Here is a 9,818-nt window from a genome sequence, read left to right on the forward strand (position 1 = left end):
GAAGGCTTTGGGGTGGCCCAGGTGGGACAGACGATGGGTTTCTTGCTGTTATGATGTATTAATGAACTAAGGTGTGCGTTTATTTCTCCATTAGAAAGCCACCCCGAATCATTATGCCAGGACTCAGAGGCTGCCCTGTAAGAAATTCTGTCAGTGCACGATGTGTCCAGCTTTTTCATCAGGAAAACTCCGTGTCTGTGTTGGAACAGATGAAACAGATGAACGCCCTCGAACACACACACACACACACACACACACACACACACACACACACACACACATCACACTTGAACTCCAGGCAAGGATGAATTGAGTCTGAACACCAGGACTGCCCAGTTGTCCTCTCAGACCCCATGATCCCTTGCCTGGAGGAATTAGGCAACAGTTCTCTTCAACTTCCATTGACTGGAGGACCGACCCCAGTGAATGATTAATGATGGCCCCTGAATTTCAACTTAGGGAAACCTGAGAAGGGAGTTTCCTTGTACGTAATTCTATGGCTGTTATTTATCTGAGAAATATACCTGACTTGCATTCTTGGAATATTTTTGTCTGAAAACATATTTGAAACTTTAAACTACGCTATGATATATCACTCATTGGTCATTTAAATGAAAAGTCAGTGAAGCCGGCCAGTGGGGTCAACTCACATCAATCATGCTTGATGTTCTTGACTTTATTCATTACTGAGTATCTGCTTCAGATTTCCTATCTTAATAGTGAAAACCTATAAAACAGTTGCAGATTTGTTTTCATAATTGCAAATCTTTCATAGGAAGGCGACAGAGTATGGAATAGCAAGTCAGCTTTATAACAGACAGCCAGTTACCTGATCAACACAGGTAAGTCACCAAAGAGAATTAAGGGAATATACAAAATAAAAGATTGTGACTGAGACTGGGTGTCCCTGGTGCCCCAGCACCTTATGGGACAGCCCTGAACGTTGAGAACAGCACCAGGTTCCTACCAAAGGGTCCATTTGAAGAGTCACTTCTTCCAGGGTGGATGAATTTAGCATGATGAGATAATGTGTATCCCTTCTGAAGAGGAAACCCTGGGCCTTACATGGTTTAGGCCACCTTTGGTGTCTCTGGATAACATCAGTAAGACTTCTGAGTCTCCCACAATCTACTGCCCATGAATAACTTGGGTCACCAGCCCCGGTCATAAGGAGTCTATGGAAGGAGTACCTGGGTAACTTCTCCCTTAGCTATCTGATCATCCCTTTTGCTGCAGGATCAGAGAAAGCAGAGGACTCTGGGAGTTTTCTAAAGCTGAAACCCAGCCTCTTGACTTTTCACTCTTTGAGCTCTGTCTCAACTGAGGCAGTATCTCTGTTACTCTCATCCCTGGTAAGAACCAAGTTGAAGGTCAACTCCTTATCTAAGAGAGACCTAGATAGGCTACCACCTGCTCAGGCTTCAGTCTGTCTCAGTTCAGGGCCTGGCAAGATGAACTTCTTCTGGCATTCGAGAGTTTGGGTGAGGTTCACTAAAAAAAGACAAACCTCAGCTTCTTTGGGAAGTTGGCAAAGCAACTTAGCTCTCTTCTCAGAAGGCAAAAAACATTGTGTACATGTGCATATAAAACTCTTCCCCTCATGCTGTATCTAAGCAAATAGCGAAATTGCCATTAATTTAATATTTATGAAAGACTGTTAAACTGAGATTGCGCTTATTTAAGGGGTGGGGGCTGCAAAAACTGAGCCAGAGGAACTGAGACTGTAACAGCATGCCTGTCACCTGCCAGTGAGCTGAGTGACCAAGCCAGCCAGCTTCCCTCTGCAGCTCCACACACGAGTGCTGTGCATGCCTGCAGTGTTCACATCCTTCCTCACACATGACTAGCTGGGCTCAGAGATAATTCACTGTTGGAGGCGAAAATCTCTCCTTTCAGTCTCTTGGCTGCTCCCAAAATGAGTGTGAGTCTATATGAAAGGCAATGCCCCTAAGTCCCCTGCTGGGGATAGTCCCACAGTTGCTATTTATGAGCCACTGAAACCCAGACACAGTTCCTAAAAGCCTATGCCTCTGGCCAGCACCATGGTGTCATTCTTCACTTCCCAGTCTCTCAGAGCTGAGAAGCTGGTCCTGGGGAGAACCCATGCTCGCAGCTGGCAGCTGTCGTAAAGCTAGTAGTTCTAGAAGAGCCCTGCGTGCACTCATTGCTGCCTGACAGGGCAATAAAAAGCTCAGGAAGCTGACTGATTCCACCCATCACCCAGGCTGGCTGGGGGTGTGCAGTCTGTTTGGCCCCGCCCCATCATGGTAGCCTTCTACGGTCCTGCTTCTTCAGGTTCGCTTGCTGTCACTTTATTAATTTAAACCTCACATTTGGAAGCCCCAACACCCCAGACTCCCTTTTCCTTGACCATGGCATCTGGACCCTTCCAGGCCTCTCCTATTTGAGAAGAATATCAGCTACTTCATTGATCCAGTTACTATCCCTAAGCATCACCTGTAAGGAAGACGTGATGCTCTGTCCTCAGCTTAGACCTCAGAAGAGGTTCAGGTGAAGGCTTCCTTGTACTTAAGAAACAGGTTCACTGTTAATGACCTTGCACTGGTTGTAAGCCAAGGCCTAGCTTCGCTGAGGCATCGCTCTTAAATGTGCATCATGCTAGGACCAGGATGTAGGCAAAGATGTAGATAAGGGCTTAGGGTGCATCACCTGAGGCAGTGTACACGCCATCCCAGAGGCCCTCCCACCTGGAAGCAGACTAAACCTTTGCCCCAGAGCTTCACTTGAGCCAAATCTCTGCTCGTGGAGATGCAAGTCCTTGGTGAGGTTTGTATTTTTGAGGGTCTGTGACTCATAAAACTGGAAGGTAAGGCCTCCCCTTGATATGAGGAGACAATCAGAATTTTTTTTTCCTACAAAAGCTGTCTTAACCCTGGCTTTAAAGGGCTGTGTGGTTCCCATCATTCCTGTCTCCCTTTCCGACTCAGAGGATACGTTCCAAGAACAATACACATCATGTTTGGCTAACCAGGTTCTCAGGGATGCCATACAGTTTTTCAAGAAGTTTGTTGTGGACTTCACATGTATGTTGTCTCAAAGTTCACATTGAAACCCTAAATTCCAGCGTAGTGGTATCTGGTAATGGAACTCTGAGGAGTAAGTAGACCTTGGGGATGGATTCCTCATGAATCGGTGTTCTTATAAGAAGGGATAAAAAAGACCTGATTCCCTCCTCGCCCCTGACACCATGTAAAAAATAAGAGCATAGCCATAAGGTGTGTAGATCTCAGACTCCCCAGACTCTGGGGCTGTGTAGCTCTGTTACGTGTTTTTAAGCCATCTAGTCTCCCATACTCTTGTTAAAACAGATGAAGACAAAAAGCAACAAGGTTGTCTTGTGGGAAGAGCTAGGAGCTGACCTGTAAGGCCCTCAGACCATGCTGTTGTCATGACCGTCAATCACCTCTAGGCCTGGCTTCCCAACCAGCCAAGTTGGCAGCCACCATGGCAGTAAAATTGCCCATGGCTATAGGAGCAGGCTGAACAGGTTGAGAAGGGTGGGCAGGGCCTTCTGTGAGAGAAGAAAGCCAAAGAGAGCAGAAGAGGATTAGATCTCTTCCCTTGTCTTTAGAATCCGTTGGTTTCTCTACAAAGGGGTGACCGTCAGAATTGGTCACTGCCCTCTTCAACATTTGTGGCATCAGATGTAAAGAGACCTTCTGTAACCTGAATGAACTCAATGAAGTCAGCTATATCTTTCTCAATATACCTCAGTTCCTAGGCTTTTGAACTAACCTAGTGACTGTTCCTGTTTGAGCTTCTGCACAAAGTCGTGTACCAATTCCTCAAAATACTGCCAAATTATCTCAGAGCACAAGATCCAACCGAGGGAAAAATCACTACTCTAGATGGTCAGCTGTAGAAGATGAGACATCTTCATATGGATGCAAAAGTTATAACTCACAGTTTATCTCAGGCCCTCCTTCACTACAGAGCCATCTGCAACACAGCGTAAGGTCACAGACAATAGCAGTATGTGGCAGATTGTTGTTACAGGTACTATCTATTTCTAATCATGTCAAAGAACATATTGTGTGCACGTAGGGTGAGTGCAGTGTCCAGAGTCTCAGCAGGGTACTGTGGGACATTGGGTGGAAAGTCATGGGCTTTTCCCATCTGTGAAGAAGGAGAAGGAAGAAAATCATGTCTGCTCCTCAGATAGGTCTATCTAGCACTCTGAATGGTTTATTTGTATCCAGAGAGGCAAACCAGGGCAAAAAGGAAAGCATTAAGGAAGACGGAGGAGGGGGTAGGAAGAAGAGAAGTGTTGAGTTGTCACCTGGGAAATTCTTCTTATCAAATGGAAAAAGGAAGTGAATAGCAGTGACAGGCTCTAAGCTGACAGGAGACTACTGACTTCACCATGTTGTCTATTCACCAACCTACCCCAAAGCCTTTGTTCAGAGAAGGACTCTTAAGATGCCTTCTCAAACTAGGTGTGTACGCTCAGGTGATATTTTTTTTTCCATGTGATTGGAAAGGAGAAAGACCTAGTCAGGTAACTATCTGGAGAGTACATACAAACTTTGAAAGATGCTGCCAACAGTAGCATGTGAGAATACTTGCTTAAGTTTGGTTAAGATGGTAGTTTTTGTTCTTCCAAGAAAAATGAATACATAATATTTATTTGTTCGTTTATTGAAACAGGGTCTCGCTATGTAGCCTTAGCTGACCTAGAACTCTCTATGTAGCCCTAGCTGACCTAGAACTCTCTATGTAGCCCTAGCTGACCTAGAACTCTCTATGTAGACCGGGCTGACCTTGAACTCACTCAGTCACTGTATTTCAAGGCTAGGATTAGAGGCGTGCACCTCATACCTGGTTAAGGCAAAGCATTCTAGAGAAAGAGTTGTTGCATTCTTTCTTTTAGAAGTTGAAAAGTGGTTTTAGCTTAGTCAAAAGATGCTAAAGAAAAAAAGAAGGAAATAAATAAAGAAGGAAATAAATAAATATTGAAAGAAGAAAGAAAGAAAGAAAGAAAGAAAGAAAGAAAGAAAGAAAGAAAATATCCTCCGGCTGCAGTCTCTACAAAGAGTATTACTTGGACAGCCCTTCTGGTTTCTTCAAACCACTCTTTCCTAACTAGGCAATAGCTAATTTAAAGGTCCAGACTGTTTATTCAAAGAAGTGTGGAAATTATTGATAACCCATAGTATATTCTAGCTGGAACTGAACTCTACCCAATACCCCATTCCTCTCACTTGCAAACCAAGAAATCTAAAGTAGAACACAGACCTAACCTATGGGAGTCAGTTTGACTATTATGACCATAGATACACAACCAGAAAATCACACTACTATAATGTCTGCCTGGGTCTGATACATTTATTTTCTATTCCTGTAGCTGACTGGGTTGGAGCAATGAAAGGCTCCCAGCCTTCATAGCCTAGCTCCTGGATGAGAGGCCAGAGGAAGGGGGGAGGAGGGAAAGGGAGAGGGGGGAGGGGAGGAAAGGGAGAGGGGGAAGGGGGAGGGGAGGAGAGGGAGAAGGGGAAGGAAGAGTGGAAGGGGAGGAGGAGAGGAAGGGAGAGGGGGAGGCGAATGAGGAAGGGAGAGGGAGAGGGAGAAGGAGGGGGTGCGGAGAAAGGGAAGGAGTTCTGGGCAGGCAGTCAGTGAGGCTTGCTTGCAGTTCTGCTCAGTGAGGAGGTGGATCACGTGGAACCCAGGAGTTGGAGACTGGCCTGGGCAACATGGCAAAATCCTGTCTCATGAAGAGAAGGAACAGGGAGAAAGGAGGGGAAATGGGGTGTGTGTGTTACCTTTTGTAAATCACTCTGGCTGCCCTATCTTAGAGATTTCTGCATGAGTCTTAAGGAAAGAGCAGACCAGACATGCTCCTCAAGAATCAAAAATTTTACTGTTTATGAATGAAGCAGTTCCCTAGGTGACCAGAGGATACACAGTAAAACTTGGTGTGGTAACAGTCACTCCTGAACGTACAAACTGTGGTGCCCTCGTTAGTACCCAGTGTTTCACTTTCCCTGAATATACACCATTGTATATAAGCAAATCCTGGGTGGGGTCCTTATGGGAAATGATTCTAGTGACGCTGAATAATTGTTTAAAGGTCTCCTCAAAAGAAGTAAAACTTTTAACATTTGAAAGTATATTGCAATGCTGGCTAATTTATTCTCTATCACTTCCTTAACCAAGTGGCCCGTGGATTTGGGTGAATATGGTACATGAGTATCTGTACATTCGTGTGTGTGTGTGTGTGTGTGTGTGTGTGTGTGTGTGGTCATCATTTGCATTACCATAGATCTTAATTATGGTAATCATTGTTCAAAAATGAACTATGTTTTCTATTCCAGATACCCTGGCTTTTGGCAGGCCATTCCAGGCTAACACCTGTTGTCTGGTTATTCAGAGGAACACCTGTTAGGAGAGCCACTCAACACTGTCACGGAGGCTTGGAAACCTTTTCATTGTCAGAAGAAAGGATGAGCAACTGCCTAGGGCCCCAGGAGGAACAAATGGCAGCTTACTGGCTTCTAACAGAAGATGTCCATGAGTTTGTCAGCCTTCCTCTGTCTACCCCAGAGAAATGCAGCCTGGGGCTGAACATCTGCTAATGAGCAAAGGAGCGTGCTCAGAGTCCAGGACTCCTTTTTAAAGGAGACTCTAATTTAGCAGATAGGAACGATTTTGTGGGTGATTGTCTACCTGATACGAGTAGAATGAAGGGTGTGAAAGGAAAGGAAGCCATGATATTAACAGGAAAGCCCAGCAAATTTGCTTTTTATAGAAGTCCAGGAAAGGAGCATTCTGAGGGAGTTGGTGGCACTGGACTGGTGCTATGAGGCGCAGTTAAATATGCTGTACTACAGGTCACTGGAAAAAGTGTAATCAGTTCCTTAAGTAATCAGTATTTCCTGGACTGTCTAGATATTGGCAATAGCTTATATCCTCATATGGAGAAGGAAGAGGACAAAGCGGAGCAGACATGAAGGGATGAGAAGGAGCAAAAGTAAAAAGCTCACAGGTTTTTCTTTTCCAAAGGGATTTCAGCATCACTGTTCACTCTCGGATGTCCTGAACTTTTCTTCCTCAGGCTCGGTCTGTATAGAAATTCATACTGGCACAGAGAAACTTCTGGAGCCTGCCTCATGCTGTGAAAGACTGCCCACAGAGCTGGGTCTCCTAAAGATCCTCTGCACCTATTTGAGTTGGAACTGTTCTCCACGATGCTCTCTGGGAGGAGCTGCCAGCCTGTCTTCTTCCTCCAGATGGATGTGCTTCCTGTCTCTGCCCCATTGTCTCTCATAACGCCAAGATCCTCTCCTTGCACCATGGCCCTTCCTACTCTCAGCAGAACACTCTTTGCATTTAACTCCAAAGGGAAATTTAAGGTAGGTTAAAAATATTGAACACAGTGAGGAGGGAAGACAGAAGAATCATTTAGAGGATTTTTACTCTTGGGTTTATTGCTGGGTTTTCTTTTCTTGCATGTTTCAGATTCAATTCATCAAGAATCTTTTTATCTCCAAAATGTAAGTTGGGTGCAAATCCTTCTTACCCTCTCCCACTGCACTCAGACAGAATAAAGCAGCCATCACACTGTATGTAGATGTTTGCCACCCCAGGTGTCCTTGCTTTGTGCCCTGGGCAACTGCAACTTGATCTCATCATAGCTAAGTAATCTTTTTAAAAGTTAGCATCAGTTTATAACACCCGCCTTCTTAAAATTTCCCATTGTTTCTCATTTCATTCAAAATAAAAATGTCATCAGTGACCTTCAAGCCCCAATTTGAGGCTTGAATGCTCAGACTCATGATGAGGTTTTCCCCACTGAGGACACTCTGGCTTGCCCTCAGTTCTTCCAAAGCAGCAACCACCTCCTTATCTCCAGATGGCCACCAGGGTTGCTTCCTCTGCTGAGGCTGAGCGTTCCAGTGTACTCATCTGGTTAACTCCTATACCTCTCCAAGTCTTTCCTCAGACATTTTCTTCTCAAATCTGAGCAAGTCTGTACAAAACCCCTCTGGGAAATCTGTGCTACTTTCTGGTTCTTTTCCCAACAGCAATTGTTTTTATTTTTATTTTCACAAACATTACAAACGCTGTGCTGTAAGACAAGCATTCTGGTCAGGTCCTAATTCATTGAATGCTCACAAAAATTTTCAGAAACAGGAACTATCTTTTAGCTCGCTAAAACACACGAGGCACTCCTTCCGGTCTGGGCCAGAACACTGAGCAGATCTTGGGTGGCAGCTCTGCCCCCAATATCCAAGAACCCAGAGGAAGCAGGGATCCCAGGTGCTCGAACTCAGGCAGTATCTTAGGTAAGCAGACAGCAGGGCCCACCCTAAACAGGGAGTAACTGGGAACCAAAAGGACCCAGGAAGTCACTCCCGGCCCGGAACACTGGTTCCTTCCGGTCTGGGCCAGAGCACTGAGCAGATCTTGGGTGGCAGCTCTGTCCCCAACCTCCAAGAACCCAGAGGAAGCAGGGATCCCAGGCGCTCTAACTTGGACAGTGTCTTAGAAACTAGTTCTCAGATCTGAGGCCTAGATCAGACCTCTGCCAGGTCTGCTGTTGTGTGGACCCCGGATTCCACCTGAGACATACTGGAAGGTCCACTCAATCCAGATCCACAGAGGAACAAATGAACTCAGAGCTTCAGACAACATATCCTGAGATATTCTAGAGGAGACACTGCACCCAGAACAGCAGACACCTAGCTGGACTACTACCTTGGAGGCACCATATCCTGAGGCATCCTAGAGGTACCACTGTAATCAGTGCAGCTGGAAAAGATCACAGAGACATCTGGACCCCTAGGAGATCAGACACAAGCTAGATAACTAGAAAGACAGGCTTCAGTCAGAGACAGCAAGTACAGGCAGCACTAGAGTTAACCAGATGGCAAAAGGCAAGAGCAAGAATGTAAGCAACAGAAACCAAAGTTACATGGCATCATCAGAATCCAGCTCCCCCATCAGAGCAAGCCCTGAACACCCCATCACACCAGAAAAGCAGGAATCAGAATTAAAATCACTTCTCATGATGATGATAGAAGGCTTTAAGAAAGACATAAATAACACTCTCAAAGAACTTAAGGAGAGCATTGGTAGACAGATAGGAACCCTTAAAGAGGAAACACAAAAATCCCTTAAGGAATTTCAAGAAAATGCAACCAAACGGTAAAAGGAATTAAACAGAACCATGCAGGATCTAAAAATGGAAGTAGAAACAATAAAGAAATCACAAAGGGACAATACCCTGGAGATAGAAAACCTAAAAAAAAGATCAGGAGTCATAGACACAAGTATCACCAACAGAATACAAGAGATGGAAGAGAGAATCTCATGTGCAGAAGATACCATAGAAAACATTGACACAACTGTCAAAGAAAATGCAAAATACAAAAAGCTACTAACCCAAAATATACAAGAAATCCAAGACACAATGAGAAGGCCAAACCTAAGGATAATAGGTATAGATGAGGGGGAAGACTCCCAACTAAAAGGACCAGTAAATATCCTCAACAAAATTATAGAGGAAAACTTCCCTAACCTAAAGAAAGAGATGTCCATAAATATACAAGAAGCTTACAGAACTCCAAATAGTTTAGACCAGAAAAGAAATACTTCCCGCCATATAATAGTCAAAACATCAAATGTACAAAACAAAGAAAAAATACTAAAAGCAGTAAGGGAAAAAGGCAAAGTAACATATAAAGGCAGACCTATAAGAATTACACCAGACTTCTCACCAGAGACCATAAAAGCCAGAAGATCCTGGACCGATATCATACAGACCCTAAGAGAACACAAATGCCAGCCCAGACTACTAT

The sequence above is a fragment of the Arvicanthis niloticus genome, chromosome 27, assembly GCF_011762505.2.
Source record: "Arvicanthis niloticus isolate mArvNil1 chromosome 27, mArvNil1.pat.X, whole genome shotgun sequence".
Classification (NCBI taxonomy): Eukaryota; Metazoa; Chordata; class Mammalia; order Rodentia; family Muridae; genus Arvicanthis; species Arvicanthis niloticus.